Raw genomic sequence first — 26,476 nt, 5'->3', positions numbered from 1 at the left:
GGTGGTGCCCTTGGGAACTTAGCGCTTCCGCCTCGTTCCACGTCGCGTTGGCAAACCGAAGGGGAGACGGTGATGAGGTGAGGCAGTAAATTAGTAAGTCAGAGACCAACGCGCACAATTCAGAAAAGACAGCTCATACAATGCCAAACAGCACTGTGAGTGAGTGAGTGAGTGAGTGAGTGGGTGGGTAGGTGGGTGGGTGGGTGGGTGGGTGGGTGAGTGGGTGGGTGGGTGAGTGAGTGAGTGAGTGAGTGAGTGAGTGGATGGGCGGGTGGGTGGGTGAGTGAGTGAGTGAGTGGGTGGGTGGGTGAGTGGGTGAGTGAGTGGGTGAGTGAGTGAGTGAGTGAGTGGGTGAGTGAGTGAGTGGATGGGTGGGTGGGTGAGTGAGTGAGTTAGTGGGTGAGTGAGTGAGTGAGTGAGTGGATGGATGGGTGGGTGGGTGGGTGAGTGGGTGAGTGAGTGAGTGAGTGAGTGGGTGAGTGAGTGAGTGAGTGAGTGGATGGGTGGGTGGGTGAGTGAGTTAGTGGGTGGGTGGGTGAGTGAGTGGGTGAGTGAGTGAGTGGATGGGTGGGTGAGTGAGTGAGTGAGTGAGTGGGTGGGTGGGTGGGTGAGTGAGTGGGTGGGCGGGTGGGTGAGTGAGTGAGTGAGTGAGGGAGTGAGTGAGTGAGCGAGCGAGCGAGCTCAGTAAAACGATGCTGGGCTAGTTGGTTCTTATGTGCTCCTTAGAAATAAATGTAGTGCGTGACAGATAAGACAGAAGACAAAGAAGACAAGACAAAAGCTTGTCCTGTCCCAGTCTCCTTGTCTCCGTCGCGCGTTACATCTGTTCCTAAAGAAGGAGTACGTGTATGCGCTACGATCACCGAAACATAGATCCCAACAGCTTTGTGAGCCACGTCTGCAGGTGAGCTAGCGCTTGTTCGTCTTCTTATTAACCTTTCACCATTTGTTTATCATAATGTTTGAAAGACCTTCATTTCGCTAAGTGGCTGTTCGTCGTGAGGATTGGTGTCAGTTGACTCCCTTCGCTTCCATGTAAACTGGAGTTCATCATCAATAGCCGGCGAACAGGCGGCAAAGCTGAAGTGCTTACCGAGGATACGAGACGAATTTCCCTGTTTGTCTCGTGAATATGAGATACATGTAAGAGCGAAGCATTGTCTTCTTCCTCGGGTTCTCTACCTATTTAGGAATAAGCGCCGGCTGATGAAGCTTTCGCACTGAATATTTGCTTACTGAAGGGATCTGAAGAAAAGCGCAGTGCATTCACTGGAGTGAAATTACTCATTCAGTGTCCTATAGATTGCACATGCACTGAGTGAGTGAGACCTTGTGCCGAAACTCTGCAGTTCGTCTTATCTTCCTTTAAACAGTTACAGCGACTTTATCTCGCTCGACACAAAAGAGTATGCTTCCTTAGGCAGGAGCATTCTCGACAATTAAGGTCATGCCGTCCACGCAAGTTTCACGACACCCACTTAACAACGCTAAAACTCGCCGGCGGCGCGCGAACGTCGAACTCGCCTGAACCAACATGACCGGGCCGCATTTTCACGCGGACCCCTCCAACGGGACCATCACCGTCCCGCTGCATGCTCGTTCACTCATGGGGCCTCGTTCCGACATGTCTCTTTGCTCAAGCTGGCCCCAACTCTGCCCCTTCCTCGTGCTCCTGGTCATTTCGCATTCCCTGATTTATAGGTATACAAACAGCGCGGCCGGCCGTCGACACAAAAGAAGAGGGAAAAAGCGTCGGAACGAGAGGAACAGATAAAAAAGGGCCCGATTCGAAAAGCGACGAGCGAGCGGCGCAACGCTCGTTAAGGGGGCCGAGTGCTAAGCGGGACGCGCGCTTGACCATCCGAGATTGCGGCCGGGTGTTTGGCCAGCAGCCGATGGTTTGACCAGGCACCGTCGCCGAGAGCGCCACCGAGTGGCACGCGCTGTACTGCAACCCCGGTAGCACGAGAAGCCAGCGCGAGCTGACTGAGGAGAGGAACCCCCGTTCACGCGAAGTGGGTCGTCAGCCCCTAGCGGGGGTAGACATCATCAATCAGTTTCGGATTCGCCACGCGTTCTGCAGAGTCGTGTCCGAACTTTGGCACTTATGCACCTTATCTTCTAGTAATTCTGATGAAGACGCGGTACATTGGCGGGTAGTATGAAGCGGCCGTCAACTACAGTGAAGCGGAGGAATGCTTACAAAAATGATTTAGCCTTGCGGCGATAATATCCAATTAATCGGCCTTCGTAAGGCTACTGCGTTTCTTTTATGTTTTTCCTAAGGTGCATTTGAGTAATCCTAAGAGCTTACCGTAACGCGGAACAGGCCTGTGTCACACCAGCAAGAATTCCTCAACAACGACACTTATCGTAATGAAATGCCTTGGACATTAGGCACCGTTGTTTTTAGCAAGTTTGATGTTGTGCTTTTACCGCTGGGCGTAGAGATTAACACTATTAAAGCCGAACTGATGCCGGTCCGACGTTTTCTTACCCAATTATGGAAAGAACTTCGAAATGAAAAGCTATGAGTAGCAGCCTGTGATGCTGAATTCAGCGATTACCTAGCTTCAACCTAGCTGTTGCGGCTGAGTGTTTGCTTACGTTTTTTACGGCTACCAGTGTTTGTATGTCATGTACTGTCAGAACGGAATGAAATGCGAACGTGCATATGCAGTTCTTTTGTACTTTTCTGCGAGATAATCGTCTACAACAGATTTATGACTATGTACTTACGTCGGTAGACCCTTTACTCAAAAACGCGAATCAGGCTAGATGTACACTGCAGCTCAAAGTAGACAAGTAAAATAATTTGTTCTGTTCACGTGTGCTATTCGCTCTTCATTGCCGCTTAACTGTACGCTAGGCGCTCTAGAAAGCATAGCAACAAAGAACGACGTGCGTTCCGAGATTCAGCATCCTCCAATGGATTAGCAGAACCTTGTACCACTGCCGCACGCGACACTGCGAATGGTCCCGATATTGCGATTCCGCAAACCTGTTTGGCTCATAGACGCCTTGCCGATATGCGGTTGCGTCAGCGATGGCCCTTGTGTGTGTGAGCATTTGCATGTGAAGCCGGTCGGGTGGCGGGTTGTGGCAGACGCGCTGACGAATTGCTGTCAGAAGCGACATCGACGGCTCAGCCGAGAGTCATGAATTAATAACGAAGAATTACACCGGTGCGTGAAGAACCAGGTGGAAAGAGAAGGGTGGGGGGAGAGGCGGAAATCTTTTTGTTTCAAGTGTTATTTGTGGCTGTGAGACACCGCCATTCTCGTGTTTTCTCATTTCCTTTTCCTGAGTCTTCATTCAATAGCGATAATTTATAGATTTATACTCACCCAAGTTATTGTTTTTGAAACACTACTGAGCGAACATGCGCGTATATAGGAACATCCGTCAAAGTGAGGCGTTGGCAGACTTCATTCAATAAAGAAGAGGTGGAAGGTGGGGGGGGGGGGGGGGGGGGGGGGGGTAACAAAGCTTAACAAAGGCGAGGGACTGACTTTGTACAGTTAGTTATATTTCCCTTTCTGCGATGTTCGGCTTTGGACAGTTACAGTTTGGTAAACAAAGCCGCTGTGCCTGAAGCAGTTAGCGGTTAGGCGGCTTTGTGCTACACATATACCACCTTGCTCCGCGTTCTACTGATGTTCCCTTTCCGTGTATTTGCTTAATTTGAAGCAGTTCCGCATTTTTCTGTGCATTAGCTCGAAGCGGTTAATACAGCACCGTGGCTGTAACTTCAAAAGAACTTCGGTTTGGGCTAGTCGCTGCATAGTTTTTTAACGGAAACAGGCAAGCGCGAACAAAAGAACAGGTTCCCTTTCAGTGGTTTGCCTTTTATTTTTGCCCACATGTTTCCGTAAAAAAAAAAAAAAAATCAGGGCTGGAGTTCGGTGTGAGTCTTTTACCTAACAAGTAAATTTACCAGAGGCTTTGTGAGGACAGGTACTGCTTTTCAGGTGTATTGTGTCGGTCATTATCACGTCCGTCGTCCTCACCGTTCTGGCGTAGCTCATATTACCCTGCATTTGGCCGGCGTCTGAGCTGCCTTCTAATAAACCCGCTCTTCCTCTATAGCATAGCACACGAAGCAGCATAACGCGAGGCGAAAGTCTGCAATGCGCTTTGTATTACGCACAGCTGCGGCTTGCGTGACAGATTCCGGTCGATTCTTAACATCTTTACTGCACTCAATTAACCCTATCGGGTTCGATGCATATTAGCGGCTTGTGCTAGGGCCTCAGGAAAGCTGAATGAGCTTTCAGGCGCGCGCATAGTTCAGGGCACGATCAAGTACAGCGCGAACGGACTGACATCAGCTAAGACAGCTGCACTGCACATACACGTGCACACACACAAAAAAAGCAGCAGGACTTTTCACTGGGCCAAGGATATCTAAAACGCAGTGATCTCTACGTTGCCGGTTGTGCCACTATTACGGTGCGTTATTGACAATCAACCGGAACAACAGTGGCCTATGCATGGGGCCGTCAGTTGCTGAACTTTAAAGTGACCGCTCGCCAATAGCAAAGAAACAGGACTGCATCCTACAGTTAACTTCACGCCATCGCCACCTACGTAGGGACAAAGGACTTTTACCTCTGATGCTTCTTAGAGGGGTCAAAATATATTGCTACGGACCCGAAGACGACTAAACGTGCAGTGGCGCAAGCGATCGCGCTAGGTCCGCCGGCCATTGATACTTGTGTCATCGCATAATCGTGTCATTTTACACGTCGTCCCGTTCTGCGGCTGCCACCACGTAACAATGCTACGCAAAAAAATAAATTACAAGTAACGATCATCGGAAACCGTGTACTCTTCTAAGTAAAATCATCCATTGTCTCTGCCAAGTGTTAATAAGTCAGTATATAAGTGTATATAAGTCCCACGTCATCAACCTCGTCCGTAGCTTCAGAGTAATGTTCTATGTCAGTGAATTATAGCATGTTTACGTCCCTGAGCAGCACTGGGCTGCTGTGAAAAACGCCACAGAGTCATGACTTCGGAATATGCTCCAACCAAACGTGAGCCGAACTCTCAGTACAGACATTTCACCTTCTCACCCCAGATTGAAATCCGGTCGTTGTGGCCAGGCGTCAAATCTGCGACCTCGAGTTTAGCTGACATACTGCCACAGGGGCATGGCAGTTCACAACGGCGTGTAACCCATTCATATTTTATTTCAGCATCTATACTCCTCTACCTTCATTGACTCCCCTTCGTCTTTCTGTCCCCGTTCCGATAGTGCCCGAGTGACGTGCCTTGACGTAACAGATCTAGGGCCATCCTGTTGGGCAAGCCCGACTGCAGAAGCTGTCCTCACTTCGTCCCATTAACCGTGAATAGGTCGGCTCGAAACTCTAATCGCTGCTAGTGAATGAGAACACGAAACCTGCATAGAGTATATGTGGGCCCAACGAGTACTGTCATAAAAATAAAAGTAGGAGATATATTGGAATATTTTGTAAATTCCCGCTGGAAAGTGAGGCATCCATTCAGCGTGTTTTCTTTCACACAACTAGAACATGTAATAACGCCCCCTTCCAGGATATCCTCCAGATTTCTAAGCAGTGTTCAGTACGCGTATATGTTGTAGGAGCAGATGCACGCCGCGCTGTGATGCAGAGGAGAATGGACAAATCCTACACATTTCAAGATAATTCTTTGGGTGCACCAAATGTCTGACACAAAAGCATTCGTGTGTTATTACTGCTCACTAATGATGCCGATGTTTAATGCCCTACGAATGCGTTCTCAGCGCACATCCAAAACGCTAAGCCGACTACTTCCGACGTTCAGAACCCGCAATATTGTTACGCGGCGACCAGCCGAAGAATGAGGCGTGGTGAACGATGGCTATGAGATGATTTAATGGCTGCTGGCCTAGCGCGAGCGCTCCGTCCCGCGCCACTGCCAGCTTCGTCTTCGTCACACTACCCGGGGCCTCCGAGCGATCGTCCCGATCGGTGACGAACAGACGGCGAAATGGCGATGGTCTTGAGTGGGGGGTTGAACAGGATGTATAAGGTGGTGCAATGCTGGCCGCCACGATGAGAAAGATGAGAGAATGAGCCCCGGTCCACGAAGCATCCGGGCCGTAGGGTGCCAGGAGCTGACGGCCGAGGCCCTTGGACGCACCGAACGGCAGGGGCAGGTGGGCGGTGTCCTCATGTGTGGCCAGGGTCTTGGGTCGGTCGGGTCTTGGGTCGGTCGGGTCTCGGGTCGGTCGTGTCTCGGGTCGTCGTGTCTTGTGGTCCGGGCGGGGGACGGGGCTGGGGTGAGCGGCGAGGTCGGTTCAGGTCCGGCGGGCTGGGGCACGGCCGGGCGGCGCGGACCAGGCACTCACGGCCGACGTCCACGGCAGGCGCAGGACACCGAAGCTCCGGGACCAGGATGGCGATGAAGGGACCCCAGCACCTCACACCAAATGTTACGCGGCGGCCAGCCGAAGAATGAGGCGTGGTGAACGATGGCTATGAGATGATTTAATGGCTGCTGGCCTAGCGCGAGCGCTCCGTCCCGCGCCACTGCCAGCTTCGTCTTCGTCACAATATATCGGAAGTTGCGCAATAATGACGTCACGAAGGCCAGCATTCCACGCGTTCCGGCTCCACGCTGAAATCATGGCCAAGCTGAATGTGAATGCAAATAACCACAAAAGTTACATGCTGATGTAGCGGAGGGCGGTGTCGTCTGCTAATTGCGCCGATACTATGTGATGTTGATTACATTGATTGTGGTACAAACCAGCAGAAAAGACGCGTTCACAAGAGGAACGAGTACACAGGACGACGCCCCCTCTTGTGAACGCGTCCTTTTCTGCTGGTTTTTTCCACAATCATGCATCAACTGGCCCATCAAGCTACGCTTCTTCAGTGATTACGTTTACTTTTAATGGTGCAACGACAGCTTTGGCCCGGCACAAGGTATTTTTCTCTCACACGAGGTGGGATCAAAAAGCCGAGCATTAGGTCAGGGTAAAGTCTGTACCCGCTGTATCACCGGTGGGTACCCGACGGCATTGAACCCCGCACCACCGGCATGTGGGACGGCTGCTCAATCCGCTAAACCACCTCTGCGATGTCGTCATTACTATGTTCTCCAGAATAACGTGGCTCAAAAAACCAGCCGAATTCCAGCCATGAACTCGCCTCGAAAGGAAACCGCAGAGCCCATCACCCATCGAGTAAAGGAAAGCGAACGTCGGCTCCAATATGAGTACTCTCAACGGCGGAGGTACGCCTGAAGAGCGACCGACAGCATCACTCCTCTCCTTGCTCCATCGTGACTGGCTTTTCCTCAGAGAGCCGTCTTCTCTTGCTGACCCAGAGGCTTCATTGTCTCTCTTTTGTATCTCGCTCACTCGCACCCCATGTAAACAGAGCCGATTGATGCCCCTACTACTACTACGCGGCCAGCACGATCACATGTCTCACGTGTTGCCACCACTTCTCGGCGACGTCTCCCCCTCCCTCCGAATACCCGCCGAGCAGCTGCGGGAAAGACAAAAGGTCTGGGGATCGAGTGCGAGGGTGCTCGGCGGCCGCGCATCTCGAGGCGCACGCGCCATCCGGCGTTCAACAACCCCGGCCCAATGATGCGGTGCCCTGTTCATCAAGCAGGGGACTCGAGAAAACCGGCCCGTCCTCGAGGGGCCTGCCGCCGAGCGGTGGCGCAGCGATAGCCCGGCCGGGCCTGCGTAATAGAACGAGCGACAAGGGGCCACGCGGAAAGCGGTTCTTCTCTCGCGGAGGCCGTTATCTGTGCAAATGCACCGATTGTTGCAACGAGTGGGCCCCTGGAGGCGAGGAGGGGAGTCAGGTTCACGACCTCGCTCGTGGCCCAGTCGCCGCGGACGGGTGCGATCTCGTCTTGTCGGGCGGACGCGGGCCTCGTTCGCCCTCGGCCTCGGTCGCTTTGATCGGCCTGCCACACATACCGCCGCGTGACGGCGCGCGGATCGTGCGATGGCCCTCTCGAGTTCACCGTTCAATTGCCCGCGTCGCCGCCCAATGTCTTCCGTGTACACAAGTCTCGCGGTTGCGAGGTTGCGCATAGCAGCAACGTATGAGACACGGGAGGTGCGCATCGGCGCCATGGCTATCTTGCCTTGGTATACCGTATCTACTCGCATATCGAGTGCACTCATACAGCCAACTCATCCAAAACTTGAGAGGAAAACCCAGCGTCGTCGTCGGCGGTGGCGGCGTGTCCACTCATGCCTCCCCCCGTGTTCTTGTCTTGGGAATGCTATTGAACTTGCAACGTCCAGCAACCCCCCCCCCCCCCCCCCATACCTCCCCGAATAACGATCCATTACACGAGCAAATACGGTACACCTTCAGGCACGCTTTGCGACTCCATAGCTCGTAAATCATACTTCTGCGTTTCTTTTCTGCTCATTTCACGAGTTGTCATCCTCAAGCAGGTAAACGAAGCGAGCGAAAGCAGCTCGCAACGAAGACGGAAATTCAGTCTCTCGCTGTGAATTACAAACAGCATTTACATACACCGAGCAAAATTGCCAAGTGTGCCAAAAATCCGCGCATCCAAATGTTTTCCTTCGCGCAGGGGCTGCCAAGTGATGCAGCGGCCCGTGCTTGTACTTCATGGAATCGTATACCATCACGTGAAAGCACGTCCTGTTTATTTCCTTAAGCATTCAAGAAGCTCCCCTCGAGCAGAATAACACTTCATAAATTATTTAAATAACTTTAAATATGTTTGTGTGTAAAAGCTACGCGTGCAGGTCGTGTCAAAAGCGAACGGAGCACAAATCTGCGTCCAAACGGCGCTGAGGGCTCGGGGTATCGGAAATTTGACGACGCAACAAGTTGGCACGAAGTATTAACGCTCAAACGCTCACACATAGGTATAGTGAGGCAGCTATATTCTACAAGGTCGCAAACCCATTTCAACACCTATAGCTTCAAATACTCATAACACCGCTTGTATATTAGGCGGGGCCAGACTGATGAGGATGATAGTGACATAACGGAAGCATTAGTCCTGAATGGAGGAAGCGGGGAGTGTCTCGTAGCACACTTGAGTGTGCTGTGTTCACATCCTGTCAGTGGAACTATCTCTTATTTCACATTTTATTAACTCCTCACCGATCAGCCATGCTGAAATAAGGCTTTCATGAAACCTCGAATATCGTGTCCGTAATTCCAGAGACCACAGCCAATCATTCCTGTGACCACAAACAACAACCCGTCAATAATGATGAAATCGACAAACTTGTTTGCTGTTGAAAATCTATTGTCAGCACCCGGAAAGCCGCAGTTTGACCCTTCACTGCATCTATGCTGTTGGAGGCCTCGGTGGCTGGTTCATTCAAGTTGAAGCTACGCTTCATCTTAAGGTCATCACATACAGCTCTTCAAGTATGCAGTTCTGCTCTATATTCTTCCAGCTAACGTTCTCTGCCTGCAGGCCGCGGCCAAGCTTCACAGCCTATGCCGACCTGAAGCACGTCATTCCAGCCCACTTCGGAATTCACAGCTCATTGTCGCTGGTAAACTCCGACATGCACTCGACGGCTTCCGCAGACACGTCGTGTCCTCGCCGGCACTCAAGCCATCGCCACTCGAGTTCGATTCGACTCGAAACTGAGCACGAGAAACACCCTACCTTCACTTCGTGAAACCTCCGTCATTAGCAACGCCTCTGCGTATACTCAGGCGCCGCCGCTTGCTGATTCACTAATGATCTCGCTTCTTGTCTAAATAATTTATCCATTTCAGCGACCCCGACGCCACGTCCGCCGGCTCCGGCAGCAATGATCGCTGTCAACCGCATGACCCGCGACACCTCAGTGGTGCGGGTGAGGTCTCACTCCTTACACTGTCTACCGCATTTTCAGTCTCCCCAGCTTGCCGCGCCGAGCTAGTCCGGAGCTTCAGTCTCGAGTCGTCTTCGACACCCCTGGCAGCTGCTTATTACGAGCCTTCCGACCTTGCTGACACTGGCACGCCTCACTTCCAAAATGACCACATTAATCAAAATCCTCCCTCTTCTCAAGAGGAGACTCTCCACGCGTCACTTGTCCTCCGACACGACGTCTGTGGAAATCACACTTCAAGCAGCACTCACTGCTTACTGAGGTAGTGATTGGTTCAAAACCGACCGCCGGACAGCCAGAGGTAGAAGCTGTATCCACTACCCACCGGCCTTGTGCCTGGCTTCTGTCAGAAGTGTGACCCCGAAAGAAACTCCTCTACGCACCTCGCGAGGCCAAGTTCAGTTGCCAACGACCTCGCAGTTTGCAAAGACGGTACTGCGGCCAAAGTGGTTCGAACGCGAGCCAGCATCGATAAGCATTGTGCTCTCACGGCATCCAGCACCAGTACTTCTTCGAGGTGTGGCAGGCTCACGTGCCCTCAAGAAGACGCCAGTAGAGTTGTCATGAGAGACCCTTTGTTCAGCGTTCCTGTCCTGTAGTTTTTATTTTTGCTGCAGATTCACTGCTTGTTTTACTTGTTTGTCTGACAAATATAAGGCCTGCACCAAGCGAAGTCGAGGTGTCTCCGCGACCTCTGTCGTGAGGGGCACACGCCACCGACAGCAGTTTGTAGATAAAACACGCAAACTTGTCGAACTTCTCGCCACAGCTTACGACTTCTGCACTGTTCCTTGTGTTTGAGGCTATGTTTGGTGACCTCAGTGCCTCGTAAGAAGTCGGACACCCATCGCGACCGCCGGAAACTTACGTCCTCACTCAAACGCCTTCTCGAATTTATCATGACGTTGCCCTACGTCTGGATATTCTGTATATAGACCTCTGCAATAAGGGCTCCCTGGGAACTGCCTCGCGCTATCACGGTGGAAGCGGCGGCGGGACCGGTTTCCGACAGTCCAGAGAGGAGGCATTTCTACAACTCCCTCGCTCGATGCAAACGTCTATATGAGCAACAATGCCTATATGAGGCATGCCTCGTACATTACTGCTGCTTTTTTTATATAAATTTTCATCTCACAAAACGTTAGGGAGTGACCTTTGGAGACGTCACCTCAGCGGCTTGACTGAGCCACAGGAAATAGCAGAAGGCGCGGACATTGAACACTAGGAATCCAGATACAGAATAGCCGTCACGTCACCGCTATCCACTTAATAAGTGTTGCCACGGTCGCCTCTATTGGTCGTTTCGAAATAAAAAAAAAATCACCGTAAATCTTAATCTCCCTCATGCAGCTGACGTTACAAAACCAAACGATGTGGTTTTCGTCAAGAAGCCAGAGACCTAACTAGCACGGACATGCCACTGTCACAGCATAGCCCAAGCTCCGAGCCTTTGAGTGGAGAAGCTGGCTGAAGGGTTTTTCGCTATGCCGCTACTCGCGCAAGACTACTGGGACGCGATCACGGTGAAAGGAGGACGTGTATAGATGCAGGAACAGTGCAGAGCCCGTAGCCAGTGGCTGCCCGAATAGAAGCGTCGTCCTCGTCGGACAACCCCCCCCCCCCCCCCCCCCCCTCTCGAAACCAAACGGCGCATTTCCGCAGTTCGTGTCAGCTGCCAAGAGCGCGCAGTGGACCCTCCGGTCGCCCCTCTTCGGCTGCTCGCCGCCGTGTAGACGACAACAGGAGACACAGCCACACTCGACGCAATCAGGCAGGCTCGGTCTCCTAGCCCACTCGCGGCCTGCTCCCCAACGACGTGTGTCGCCCAAATGAGAGTTTCCTTCGTCCTCGCCCTCGGCACCGCTTCTACACATGCGCGCGCAGACCTTCGGAGCGAGAAGGCCCACTCCAGCGACGATCAATACCGTCACAATCGGTCCTCAGTTGCTCTCGGGACATACACAGGGAACGCCGTATTCGACTGGTTGTTGTTTGTTGATTCGAAACAAGAAGAATTGGGATCGAAACACGTATAGACAGCGTGTTGTGAAAACAAACACGACACACTCGGGTTTTTTCGAGTGGATGATTGTGTTTCGCTCTGTTTTCACAAACCTGTTGTTCCAGACGTATACAAGTGGAAAACGTGGAGCTGCGTCCACATAGACGCAGGATACCGAAGTGAATTCCACGGGAAAAGTCCTGTACTTCTTTCTGGCAGCGGAAAAGTGCTCTCTTGCGGTCTCAAAAAAAGTCAACATTTTCGAACCTGCGGGAAGGTAAGCATTGTGGTGCTAGACATCACTATTCCGAGGTAGGAACATAAACTGCACGAAAAAAACAATCAGAAAGCGCACAAAAAAAAAAAAGGAGAACAAGAAGGACTACTTTTCTGCCAGTCAAGATTTTTCCGAATATTGTTTGTTGCCACTTTCGGCGGTCACAAAAACAAGAAATTTTTCAGAGACAAGGGACAATGAACCATAATCACAACGAGTAATGTTTCGTTGGTTTGCTGTATTACTGGAGCTTCGCACGTTGGAAAGCGGTCACCAAAAACGAAACAAAATAAATAAAAATATAGCAATTACGTAAAGGTAGCTAGTTTGCTCGTAATAACAACACTTCTACACAGTTTCACAATACATTCGGTATCATCACCGAAACTATTTGCTGAATTTACTTTTATTTATCCTCAAAGTACAATGTCATTTTCGCCTCCATTCCCCTTTCCTGTTCATTGTAGCGTATTAAGCTATTCAACGCAGCAGAATCGACGCTGAACTCCCACCAAGAAAATGAAAGCGAAAGGGTTGTATTTTTCCGTCAACGCGTCTCATTTCTTGTTTTTCACCTACTCTATCCACGTCACAGTTGAACTGTGCCGAATAATGCACAGCAGTGAACAACAGCGCCGTAACGCAACACACCGACTTTCTTTCAGTTTACTTGTCTCTCTCTCTCTTTCTCTCCTCCTCTGAATCGGCGTTTTCCTCTACGGCGGGCCTCTTCGTCTCGGCGCTCTTCCGCGAATGCCTCGTCATTCCGCTCCCGTATCCTTCCTCCTCATTGTATGCATAGCGTTCGCCTCGCATCAGATTCTCCCCCTCCTTATCTTGAGTCTTCCTGCATGCCCGATGCCTATCGGCAGAGCAATTTGCTTTGTTACGACGAGGCCGCCGTCCTTGTTTTCGGATGCACTGAAGTGGACCGCTCTGAACGCTGCACGCTCTTAAAGCTGCATGCTGCCTCCGCCTGTACCATCACTTTCTCCCTCTCGCTGTTCAGAGTCTCTTTTTTTTCTCTTTCACTCTCTCTCGTGCGCGTGGACTGTTTTAGGCGCCACATGGTTTCGGCTATTGTTGCTGGCATTTTCTTCCCAACCTTCTATCGAAATTGCCGCTCATACTCGAGCCAAAAGAAAAACGAAAGCCTGACCCGAAACTTCGTTCGAACTCTTGAGTCAGAACCACTTTCGAAACTCCGTCAGTCGGCGTCATAGTGACCGAAAATTTGAGACCGCGCAAACCGATCATATGTCCTACTCGGTGAGGCAGCCAATTTTGGCCAGTTAAGAAATGCTTGACTGTGAAGTGATTGGTACGATGTCGCACCTTAACTTTTACAAGTCAACAAGATTGGGGATATACTCGTACATGGTCGAGTTCTGCTGTTTTCTTGATTCGCCCAGGCCAGCGCGTATAACGACGGTAAAAAAAAAAAAAAGAAAGCGTATAGTTCGAGCCGATTGGTGACTTAAGCGAGCAAAATTAACTAAGCTATTTTTACACGTTTAAATTTTGTTGCGAAAGCAGCACTCCTTGACTTTCTCGGCGTCTCAAGTTCAAAGCTCACCCTTTCTCTATGATTCGGTTTCTCAGTTTGCAGCCAACAGCACACAGCTATATTGGCTGAGCATTACCCTCTACCTCCTGTTCCGCTTCAAAAGTCCATCGTTTAAAACCCTTCCTCCTCTTCTGATATTTCAGAGTGTTCCTTTTCGCGTTCTTCTTTCTATCTCTGTCGAGTTAGTCTGTCGAGTTTGCGGACGACCATAGTGAACTCGTGAGTATGATTGCGTTTCGATTTGAGCAGTGAACACTTGGCTGAGAAAACGCAGTGGAATTTTATTGTTTTTATCCCATGCCGAGCTTGTATACGGTAAAGACTCAAGTGAGAACTTTTAAGTCCTCACAGGAAGAAAAGCGGATGTGAAGTGTCAAGTGAAATTCTTCTGTTAAACTAATGCTAAACGCGTAAGTGTTAAATTTTTCATCAGTTCCTGGTTGCTCATTGCGAGAATATTAAGACCCAACCAGGAAGCTAAACACCTGTTTTCGTAAGGGCTAGTGGACAAGCGGACTTCAAATTAGTTGAACTTCTAACCAACTAGCCTGACGACAAGTCTTCTAAGGCTACACATGCGGTTCGGCATCTCACTAGCTCTGTCAAAACGCGAAATGCCGACAATCGGGGCTACCTAGTACGCCATGTTGAATCGGACTGCGCTGGCTTGGACAGTATTGGACGAATAACGAAGGAACCACCACTCGTTCTACTTGTTTCTCTGTTCTTCATCCAAATTTGTCCTTTTTAGCGTTGTCCGGCTCAACATGCCAAAATGTGGCTGGGTACCAAACATGCAATTTTGAGCCCATCGGCAAGCTACCGTTAACCGCCACCGCGACAGCTAATCCTGTAGTCATCTATAATAACTTTACAGTTGACCGCTTGCTGCCATCTGTTCTGTGACAACGATAAAACAAGACAGCATTCCGTTTCGTGTCAAACGTGGCCTTTAAAAATTTCGAGGACACATTGGCAACTAAACTGTTGAGAGGCGAAAGCCGAGAACACTATGCCGTGACGAATTCCGGTGGATGTGACGTCACACCGTTCCCGCGGCTATATCGACACCCAAATTATACATTTTCGGGGATCTTAAATGCTAATTACGCTTAATTACACATTTTTTCATCTAATTTGACACAAATCCGACGTTTTTCCGACCATTCTGTGACAATTTTCACTATGCCGTGACGACTTCCGGTGGATGTGACGTCACACCGTTCCTGTGGTTATATCGACGTCCGCGCTATTTCGACGCAATATTGACATTTTTGCCTATAATTATTTAAGTAATTAATCTACAGTCATCAAATTTGGCTCTTAGGTTCATTTTTTCCTCATCTATCCGAAGCAACCATTGGTTTTATTCTATCGTTTGTTGCCGAGTTGCCACCGCGGTGGCTCAGTGGTTATGGTGCTCGGCTGCTGACCCGAAAGACGCGGGTTCGATCCCGGCCGCGGCGGTTGAATTTCTTTGGAGGAGAAATTCTAGAGGCCCGTGTACTGTGCGATGTCAGTGCACGTTAAAGAACCCCAGGTGGTCGAAATTTCCGGAGCCCTCCACTACGGCGTCTCTCATGGCCTTAGTCGCTTTGGGACATTAAACCCCATAAATCAAATCAAATCAAATCAGTTCCCGAGTTAAACGCGTGTGACACGCTTTGTTAACGGACGACAGTATGAGCCATTAAAGGCTTTCGCCCTTAAAAGAGACCACGCACAGAGGAACGGGAGCAGAAGCGGCGCCGGAGCCACTGATCGGTCTTAATTGCGATGCCCCGCACGTGTCCTAAATCAAGGCGCCCCCATTAATGAGGTCTTATTCCGCCCGCAGCCTACAACACACCTCGCCCACGCTGGTGCAGTTACAGTGTGCAACTGAACATGCGCAACGCCTTCGCCGTTCCCACGTCACAGTCGCGCATCAATGACATTGTTTTCGAGGTACAATGCGACATCGCAGTGGAGCACCCGTGCGAATTAAACGGTGTACCTATGACCTCGTTTCCCGAGTCATTACGAGCCGTCGATTAACCGCATTGCTGTTGACTTTCGCTGCGTCATTAAGAAGCAGGTGGCGTCTCTGATCCGTCCACTGAGTGAACGTCGGCGTTGCCCGCATCGGATGCAGAGCAAGTGACGAAACCTCGGCGACGAAGAATGCTCCGACGATGAACAAAAAAAAAAGAAATAAAAAGTGTACTTAGGAGGTTGGCAGGAACGCCTCCGGTAACGCGAAAAGTTACGCGAACGTAAGGACAGCTGCAAGGAACGTGTTTTATTATTTTACAAAATTATTTGCTCTATTATTAACACAAATTAATGCAATTTATTATCAACAAAAATTAAGCACGCCACTACTCTAACACCCCCCCCCCCCCCCCCCGCAAGTGATATTTTGATGTTTTTATTTGAGGAAAGTAAAAGTTGAGTGTTGGATCTTAAACAGGTGAGGTGCCATACCATACCCTACTACACTGTACCGTACCGTAGCATACCGTACCTTATCTTAACATTCCGTAAAGTACCGTACCGTTCTGTACCAGACCATTCCGTTCCGTTCCGTTCCGTACCGTACCAGACCGTTGAGTTCCATACCATTCCGTTCCGTACCGTACAGTACCGCACCATACCGTACCGTACCGTACCGTACCGTACCGTACCGTACCGTACCATACTATACCATACAAAATATCGCACCGTACCGAACCAGCCACTGGCTTTCTATTATGAATGGCAGGCGCGCCTTCGCCAATTTTTCCGCATGAAATTTTTGCTAATTCAGATGAGCTGACGTGAATTCTATCTCCTGCCAAGCTCCGCGGTTTTCGACCAGCTAATAACAGCGGCCATTAACATAAGCGATCATATATACATTGTGGCACAGGACAGTATGGCAACCACCCCGAAGGTATTAGCTGCAACGTACATGTATTATCCGCTTCTCTGAGTGTTACTCAAAAAATTAAAGCGTCTGCCATTTCGTGCCTCGTAAGTTATATACATTATCGGAAAAATGAAACTTTTCAAAAGATCATCCGTGTAACTTTCTTAAGATAATTTACTTCTACAATTTATTCATTTATTTTCTGCCGTGCTTATACACATATTTTAAATATAAAAGTTAATAAATAAGCGTCGGGTAATACTTAGTTATAGAGTCTCAGCCATTTTTTCTAGAGACTAACCTACAAGTAAGCTACGAGTACTACGAAACAAATATAAAGAGCAAACACTGAACCCCTCCACATCTCTCCGCTCCACACTGTTCCGATAACACAAGACACGGCGAACAACAACTGACTCATAAAATGAGCCGATGCTGAGGCAGCGATCGAATATCGAGCGTTAACACACCTAACATAGGTCGCCGGTTCGAATCCCTGCCACAAGATAGACTCTAACTTACCTAGTAAGTTAATGCGGCATGAAACTTAATCGTATGACTCAATCCGGAACATTCTGCAGCGGACGGTTGGCCCACAAACCATACACGAATGTCGGAACTAACTGGCCCAACTTTGACGCTAGCCAGACAGGGATATGCAGGGTGTCTATCAGCCCGCTTGCGCATCTAGGCAATGTTTTGTATTGCTATTAATGAAGGAGATAATTTTTCTAAACGCGTAAATATGGACTTTAGACGGCAGATGTGAATAGCAAAGTTGGAGAGCACCTTCAGAAACCCCCATTCTATTTATTTGCGATAGAGAAAGCCTCATGTGTATCTTTTTCCGAGCTCCAAAGAAAGTCCGCGAAATACAAAAAAAATCACGTGAATAGCGCATTCGCGCGCCATGATTGTGCTGCTCTTAATCCTGGCTTGAATGAACGAAATCAGCTGCTGGTATGGCAGGACGGCCCCATTGCTCCGGCAGCCGGTACGCATTTAGAAAAAAAAAATGATTAATTCCTAATTAATTAATTCCAAAACAAAAAATTGCCTATGATGCGCAATCTTTTAACCCTCGCAATCTTTATCTTTATCTTACACAATCTTTTATCTTTTAACCCTTGGCTAAAGTTAGCCTGGACGCCATGTATACACCGGATCGACATAGATTAGGTTCGAGTCGTGTTGCTGGGACATCACGCTCCCGCTAGCACTATTTAATTCCAATATGTAACCATCTCGGTTACCATGGCAACCACTGGGATACAGCGTCGATGGTATGGAGGCCGCCATTTTGGATTCCATCCGTGGAATCAGCATAACTCGGAGGCTCGAAACTCTACCAGTAAAGCTAACGCTCTCAAACAGCGTCACCCCTTCGAAAGCAGCCCCTCAAGAGAGCAACGCTCCACAACAAACATGTGACAAAACAGGGACAACAGCAACAACGCGCACATAAGTGCTCCATCAGGTAAGCAGCTTTGCTCGCACTCGATTCCTCTCGCTCAAATCTACCTGAGAATGCGCAGCAGGAGAAGTACCCCGCGTTTCAGAAGCGCCGTATTCGTCAGTACCACACTCATGAATAGAGGGCGGGCGGAAGCTTTAAAAAATAAAATAAAAACAAGCAGAGCAAAACCGCGCAATTCAGAAGCGCCTTCAGGCAGGACAAAGCCCGCGGAAATAACACAGAGGGAGTGACTTATCGGCAGGAAAGTCGGTGAAGGAAACGGCAAAGAAACGCGTACAAAGAAGATAAAGGTCGCGCAGAGCCTAAAGGCACACCAACGAAAGAACAACCGCTAAGGCAATGCGAGAACGTACGCGAAGCTTGTCGATAACACCTGGCCCTCTGTCCTGTGGCCTTTAAGAGGTGCAAATACAAAAGAAGAACAAAACAAAAAGAAAGAGGGAAGGCCTCCCAGCCGTCCCCATTGGGAGCGTTCAAAAGGGCGGGACGATCCAGCGAACCAAAATCCAGTCTGTTCGGCGCCGCTGGCGAAGGAACGCATTGATCTTAAGTGGGCTGCTCCAATGCTGCGTCTTTTCGGGGTAGGGAGGGAAAGGGGAGGGGGGGGGACTGGAAAGGAAGAAGAAAACGAACGCGCGATTTCGTGTTTTCGTTGCATAATCTTGCAGCCGCGAAGGAGCTTGGCGATCTCGAAATAAGGCACGTCTCCGAGTTTCGAAAACGCGCCTGCATATTTGTAGTGGCCATTCCTGCCGGCTTCTTTTTTTCAGTTGCACCTTATTTGTTTACGTGTTTGTTTATCTCGCTGAAGATTCGAGGCAAGCGCGTTAACTTCATCGTGGCTCGGGGCAGACATTAAGACCGTCGGCACGACGAGCAAGACGCGCCCTGAAAATAAATTTATGAACTTCGTTGAGGGAAAGCGCGCGAAGAGGGCATTATATTTCTGCGCAAAGCTCCCAATTACGCGCCGATGCTTTTCATTGTACGCCCCGCCAGATCGAAGCGCTGCGGGCGTTATTAACCAAGGCGTCTTTATAATAACACAATGCACCCTAACTGATGTACATTAGAAATGCGCCAATGGTGAACGTGACAATGATGAATGCTCGCTATAGAAGAGAACGAAAAGACTGCCAACAAAGACAATCGCCCTCCATGTTCACTGCTCTCATCTGCACATAAGCGTTTCATCTATTACAGCGCACTCAAATACGTATAACATTTTCAGGCAAGCAGCCTAAACAGTTCGATTAGACATCTCGGAGGAAACGACGCAAAACAGACGCATCTCAAGGAGAGAATAATCACATCGTCAGAACAAAGGCCTTGTCTAGCTGTTTGACTACAGCTTTTAGCCCAGGCGGCCGACCAGAAATTCTGGTAAATAATTATCAATGTTTAATGTTCAACATGCCTTGAAGATGCACTCAAACCGACCGGACCGAACCGCCATGTTCCTTGAGTAGATTTAGGTTTAGTCGTTTACTCACTTAAATATGCTAGCAATACTAGCGAAACTACCCACATGGCGCTGGAAGAAAGCCAAGCCTCAGCCAATTACACGACTGCGCGAACTTAAGCGACGAAGAGGCTGTGTGCATAGCGTGCGAAATCTCATATGCAGCGCTCTTAAAAATTCAAAGGACGCACTCAGCCGCACCGCGGGTCTGAGACACTGACGTCACAGGTGCACTTAACGAATTTTTACCGCAGAGGAATCCCATTTCTTGAGGTGTTTTCGTAATTTCAGGATACTTTCTGCGAACCAGAATCAATAAAAAAATTAAAAAAACGCGCTCATTACTTCTTCCAAATATCACAAAGCTATCTCAAGTATAATTTCTTTTTGTGTGTGTGTGTGCCCACAAATGTCAATGCAATCATTTATGCCACGAAGTCATTATTTCAGTCGGAATAGCCCCATCTACGATGATCAGCCTTTATACATTAAGTGCCTTGTTGAGAACTTCAAGTAAATACGTTGTGCTCTGAGATAATCAATAGCTTCCAAAAAACGCTCTGACAACACAGGTGTCACAGAGAAAGTCCGCTTTTCTTTTGACAATTTTACTCCAAAGGCGGCTATATATATATATAGCCGCCACCGAACTGAGCCACCTCCGCCGCGGTGGCTCAGTTGTTACGGCGCTCAGCTGCTGGCCCGAAAGACGCTAGTTCGATCCCGGCCGCGGCGGCCGAATTTCGACGGAGGCGAAATGGAGGGTTAATTAGAGAGACATGGGAGAGACCTTTGCCCTGCAGTGGGCGTAGTCAGGCTGATGATGATGATGATGAAGCTCTAGAGGCCCGTGTACTGTGCGATGTCAGTGCACGTTAGAGAACCCCACGTGGTCGAAATTTCCGGAGCCCTGCACTACGGCGTCTCTTATAGCCTTAGTCGCTTTGGGACGTCAAACCCCAATAAACCAACCAATATATATATTGGTTCTAAACTAATGACATTTAAAATAACCACCCTATTTCATCCTCTCGTCACTAAAAAGCAGTTGCCACCACCAGGCTGCTTCATGGATTCTCAGGAGTGCGACCACGTGTCGTTACCCGGCTATAGTCGACGACAATTGTTGGTACAAATGTTGCACGTGCCGTCTCCCACGAATGGAGGCGAAATGTTGCAAAACGCACGAGGAACGTTAAGCCAGCTGAGTGAGTGTATCGTGCCAAGCACGCAAAAAGGCAGGCTCCTCACTGCGCCCTGCGAATAGGGACTCGTCCTCTCTAATGATGGATTCAATGTCAGCTCTCCGAGACGCACTTTGAATGCCAACCGCTGACACGCTACGGTGAACAGCGAAAGAAGAGCGAGGTCACACGTCTCAGTGACGTCAACCGAGCGCGCAGCCAAGGTGAGACTTTTGAACGCCGAGCCCACGGCTTTCGCTCTCATGCAGGACGCGATACGCTTCACAGTTAAGACGGTGCAGTCGTATGCACCGTTCAAGGAAGCGGGGTGACGCATCAAAGCATGCAGATACTGAGCTCCTTTCCTATAATTTCACACCCTGGATGGACGGAACTAGACTCCAGCACACTTTGCACCCGGAAGTAATTAGCATGAAACAGCCTGTAGCGCAGAAATAGTTAGTCACTGTCAACCTTCGCGCGCTTAACTCCATCATCGTCGTTTTTCTCACGGTGAAGTCTGAGCATTTTCTCTGACCTCCCACAAGCATCGCACGACCTGTTATATACAGTGATGACATCTTTAATTCAGCCCGTACAGAGGTGGTGCAGACTGCTATGGTGCACTTTATCATCGCTTTCTGGTCTATGTCCGAAGACTGGGCTCCCATTCAAGTGTTAAAGGCACAAACGAAAGGACACCGGTTTTTAACTAAAGAAGATGACGCATCAGTTCCTGCCTCACATTTCAATTCCTCCCATCCCTTACGGCGTGGTTCGGGTGCCTACCGAGATATGTATGACAGTTACTGCGGTATTCGCTTTCCTCGAAACCAATTTTAAATTTTAAATTTTTCAATGGCACTTCACTGCAAGAACGAGCAACAATGCGATATTGCAGCAAAACTCTAACGACCTTTAGATTGTTTCGACAGCTTTTTCCTAGAATGAAAACACTGTACTCTAGCCCTTACGATATCGATCGAAAGATGGCCTTGTTGCAATATATTACGGCCGTTTCAATTAATCACACGAGACGTTGACAGCAAAACTTTCTAGAATAATTTCAGTTCACAATCGCATCATATTCCTCATCGGGCCTGCGTCTTTTTCTCGTTACCAAAATGTCTATATCTAAAGATATTGGCCAAATATTTTTTTAAATAACAAAATATAGCAACCCGGCCTGAAGTTCGGCTGCGCAGTCGTATACGCAGCGCTTTACTTAACGGAGCGGTGACATCATAAATATGGTCAGAAAAACTTGCGTACACACGGCGTATGGGTCAATTTGCGACTTCGAGGAATGACTCGCTCATAAAATGTCCGAAACTACCCAGAAACAAGCTCGTCATTTTGTTTTTTCTAGGGCACGGCGGGCGTCAACGTGCGGGTAATGTTTACGACACAGTAAACGCAGTAAAACTCTAACCAAAGTTACAAACCGATCATAAAAAAAATAATTCGTACAGAAACAAAGTGCCGCGCGGCGCGGAATTTTATGCAAAAGATCAGGACGGAGTGGAGAACTTAGATGGTTGTTAAAATAAACGGCCTACATAAAATCCAAAGAGTTGCTTTGTAAAAGCCCCATGAAGTACTCAATGCGTTTTGTTTTGCGCAGCATAAGACAGATCGGCTTTTGTGCACCCTATACGGAGTGGTTTTAACATCCTGCACTATAATAAAATCAGACATATATTTTCTTTGTATTTCACTGTAGCTGACTTTGAGATAACAGGGTGACGTACACAAGCATAACTTGACATGTTACGTTCTGAAGCCATTCTTCCGTTACGTATCCTGCTCAGCTCGGTGCGAAGTATATCTACATTAAATTTAACGCGAGCGTAAAGTGGGTGGTCGCCGGTGAATGCCACGACCCACAAATACAAATACACCGCTGTTTACGTTTTCATCGAAATAATGAGGATGTTTAGTTTAGCTTAAGGGCAGCTGCATCAACTTTTGAAAATTCCAAGATATTCAAGAATTCAAACCTGTTTAAGCTGTAGGTAAAACATACCAAAATTACGACGTAATCGAAGGATAAATTACAGGCTTCTCCTCACAGCACTACTAGGGTGCGGAGAAGCCTGACGATGATGTCAGGGACGTGGATCTCAAATTCCCGCTACCTTCGCCCACAACTAGCCGTGCGTCATCACATGCTGCACAACAACGTACCGCAGGCGCTGCCTTTGATGGCGTTGGTTCTTTTCCCTCAAAAAAAGCGTTTGCGAGCTGTAAATGTAGCACCACCGTAGATGACTCCATCCCCCCCCCCCCCCCCTCCGCTCCAATTTGTAATGCTACTCCACAAAGACATGGAATACTTTACCTGCAAGTTTAATACATTCGACGCCTTTAAGCTCGTCTAGTTCTAAAACCTCTTCAGTTGCCTTCATGAAAGTACGAAATAACACGCCCGCAAAGCATTGTCTGATCAACATATGCGCCCACTAGACAGTATATTTTAGCGTTCATGCAAATTAATCACAACTGAAGTGTTCGCACGGCAGACTTTAAGCACGTCGCAGACATTTTGCTAAACGCTAATTACTGCGCACTTTCTGAGCTTACGACGCCGCGTAGAGAGATGAATGCGTCCTCAGGCCGCGAACGTCAACACTCTTCCCAAATTGCCCTGCCCTCTAATGAAGCAATTAATCAATGGCACATGCACCGGTATCTAAGACAGCGTGTGCGTGTGTGCTTACCATCCTCAACTCTTTCTAGACGCGCTAGTTGGTCGCCCATGAACAAGGTTAGAAGCGTTTTCAATTAAAGCGTTACCAAATGCTCACCATTACTAAGAAAAGAAAACACGACAGGCTAATCAAACAGCGTTTTATGGGGGAAATAATTTGCAGGTGTACGCAATCGTAAGAGGGACGAGCAGTTAGCAAACACTACATTGTCAAACAGGATTTCCTTGCAAAAACAGCTGCCACAGCAAAACATAACGACCTCGTTGCTTAACCATTCCTAAACCTCCGTAGAAGTTCTGCGAAAAAACAAAAAAAAAGAACCTTACAAGAACTGCATTCCCAGAACTAAAAAAAGCGGTGAATAAGTTCACATAAAATGCTGTTTATGGCGGGTTCCACACGCAGTTTTAAGCACGGCTGAAGCTCATTTAAACTTCTCTACGTATCGGCCAAAGCTGCCTTCTGCAAAGCGCGCTTTCCTGTACGACATTCTAGTTGAGCCAGAAAGCCCCGCTTCACGAACGCGACGGCCTCCCGTCATCGGCAGGTGTTGTGTCAGAGAACGAAAACATTGGTTAACGCGTGAAACTAGTAATGTCTAAACAAAAAGCACGCAACCGTGGTTGTATTTAGCGCAAACTACTTCGTCCTGTCTCACCACTGCGGTTCGCAAAGACGTAACAAAAATAACGTGCCATAGAGTACTAGGCTGAGAACCTGAGTCCTTACTGGCAAGAGCACGGTGATCCATCATCGGCTTTTACAACAGACGCCGCCTCGTTGAAAACGCACGCACGCTCTGGGTTTTCTTTCTTTTCTCGATTGCCACCAAAGAAGCGTCGAAATATATCACGCGTAGAGAGCCGCAGCCCGGCAGCCGCCACGCAGCAATAAAAAACAGGCAGTAGCACACAATGCAAAGGCCGAGCGGCTGCGTCGTTGGAGGGACGCGAGATGCGGTAGCAGCGGCGAATGCCAACAGCCGCCGGCGCGCACCTGTCAGGGGAACAAGGGAGCGAGCACAGCCTGCGCACAACTCTGGCGGGGCTCCAAGCGCCAAACAAGAAAGAAAAAAGGGGCAGTGGTGCCGAATGAAGACCTCTGCACGCACCGCGATAGCCGCCTCGGGCGAAGCGAGCGTGCAGTAGAGACCGAGGAAAGGAGGGTGGGGGGGGGGGAGGGGGGAGACGTCGCTACCTTCTTCCGATAGCATTCCTGGGTCGCACCTCGTCCTAATTAAGACTCGCGCATTGTCTCTCTCGGTCCCTGTTACAAGATGCGTGCGGCGTTGTGGCTGGAGGAGGTAGGTAAGAAGGAGCCGACGAGACGGGAAGAATCCCGGTTAGTGTCGCGGGACTTTGCGCCGTCGCTTGGAGCACGATAGCGCCGACATACGCACACGCACGCACGCACGCACACACGCACGCACGCACGCACGCACGCACGCACGCACGCACGCACGCACGCACGCACACACACACACACACATGCTGGGAAACAATCGAGCTGCGTTGGCCGCTGCTGATGAGGAGGAAAGAAGACCAGGACCCGTGCGCGCGCTGGGCGCTGGCAGCAAGCAGCGAGTCTCCCCAGAAATCAATACCTCGGCCGCCTGTTTCGCACGTATACGGCCAGGTATAAGCCAAGGAGCAGCAACACGGGCAAGAAAATGCTCGGATACGATTCCGCAAAGGGTTGCCGTCGGCTGACGCGCGCCAGCTGCATGCGGCGAGGGACTCTTTGACGTCTTTGCAAAGGGAAGATGGTGATTAAAGCTGCGCACCAATTGAAAATTTGGGATCACGTTTCTTTGCAGAAGGTTACGAGCCGAAACGTCCCCGAGTGTCCACGCCCCTCTTGTTGTTCGAGCGCTGTTTACAAGCTGCGTTCGCCCGCGAGAGTCTTGTTGTTGGGTGCCTACCGCATCTGCGAAGCACGCGCTACTCAATGCACGAGTGTTTCGCGACCGTTCCCATCGAGCCCGCGCTTGCAAATCCGATCGCCTCTGGCTGCCCGCGCGAAACGCCGTCATCAATTTTGCACCGTCCGCGCCGCGCTCCATTCTTTCCCTGTGGTCAGTCTTAGGGACAAGTGCATCGATAGCCTGGAAAGCCTGGCGCGTGTATATTTCGAAACAGGCAGATGTTGGCTCGGGGAAAGAGAGCCAGGACTGACCGACTACAGACCGTTTACGATGCGCGCGCTCTTTGCACGGCAAGAGCGGTAAGGCTAATAAATGCACAACGGCCTCGGCCTTTGCGGAGCGCAGCCAGAAAAGGGCAGCAGAAGCAAAAGCATCTGCGACGGCAGTTCAAACGGAGGAGCGAGCGTGCGAAAGCTTCGACGGCGGGTTTGAGTCGCCGGAGCTTCTTTTGCTCACCGTGTCGCGAAGACGTTGCCACGGCGACCGGTCGAGCCGCTCGCCGGTCCGGTGTGGCGCGGTGCAGTGTCGCACGGCCAGAGAATCGAGCTGACAGGCGGCGGGCCGCGCTACCGCTCACGCGGAGGGGGACGCATCCCAGCACGGCGTCGTCGTTGCTTCGCCCGCCATTCCCGCTGTTGCGCGGTGCGCGACGTTGAAAGAAACGGCTGGGCCCGGAGCGCCGCCGGCTTCGAGGCGAGCGACATCTGGAGGAGCCCGCGCCAGGCCCCGCCGCTCGAGCCTGGGGCGCGAACCCGCGAGGGGGCGTCAGGCGTCTGGCCGCGCTTGAACGGCGTGCCGGCGCGACGCGACACGCAGCGCGCGCGTTTAGCACTATCATTATCCATGGCGATTGCGACGTCCAGGTCTGAAATTCGCTCCTAGTGCCACGAACTTTTTCGAAGCCAGCAGATGAAGACGCCTGCTACATGCTATAAGTATCCGTGAGCTGCCGCGGCGCCCTGCAACTTCAAAACGATACTAAGAAATTCGATTCGCTTCCGAACGTGACGCGACAATCTGTAAGGATTATTATTTTGCGAGAATTAAAGTACTGGATACTGAAAAATTGCCTGATTCTGAGTTCCGCACACGTTTGATCACACGTTTGTTCCTGCAGTCTCCC

At 49.9% G+C, this 26,476-nt stretch overlaps 1 protein-coding gene across 2 annotated transcripts in view; it reads right to left on the bottom strand.

Moving 5' to 3' along the window:
* Nep3 (M13 family metallopeptidase neprilysin 3) overlaps positions 1-26,009 on the bottom strand; it is a 117,491-nt gene extending 91,482 nt beyond the window's left edge. For both annotated transcript variants that reach the window (XM_089574576.1, XM_089574579.1), the window contains exon 1: positions 25,810-26,009. The gene's annotated coding sequence lies outside the window, so the exon portion shown is untranslated. The remainder of the gene's footprint in view (positions 1-25,809) is intronic.
* Positions 26,010-26,476: the final 467 nt, after the last annotated feature.

This window comes from Amblyomma mixtum, chromosome 2 (assembly GCF_055824585.1).
Source record: "Amblyomma mixtum isolate Tamu chromosome 2, ASM5582458v1, whole genome shotgun sequence".
NCBI classification, from domain to species: Eukaryota; Metazoa; Arthropoda; class Arachnida; order Ixodida; family Ixodidae; genus Amblyomma; species Amblyomma mixtum.
This window is presented reverse-complemented; position numbering and strand designations above follow the sequence as displayed.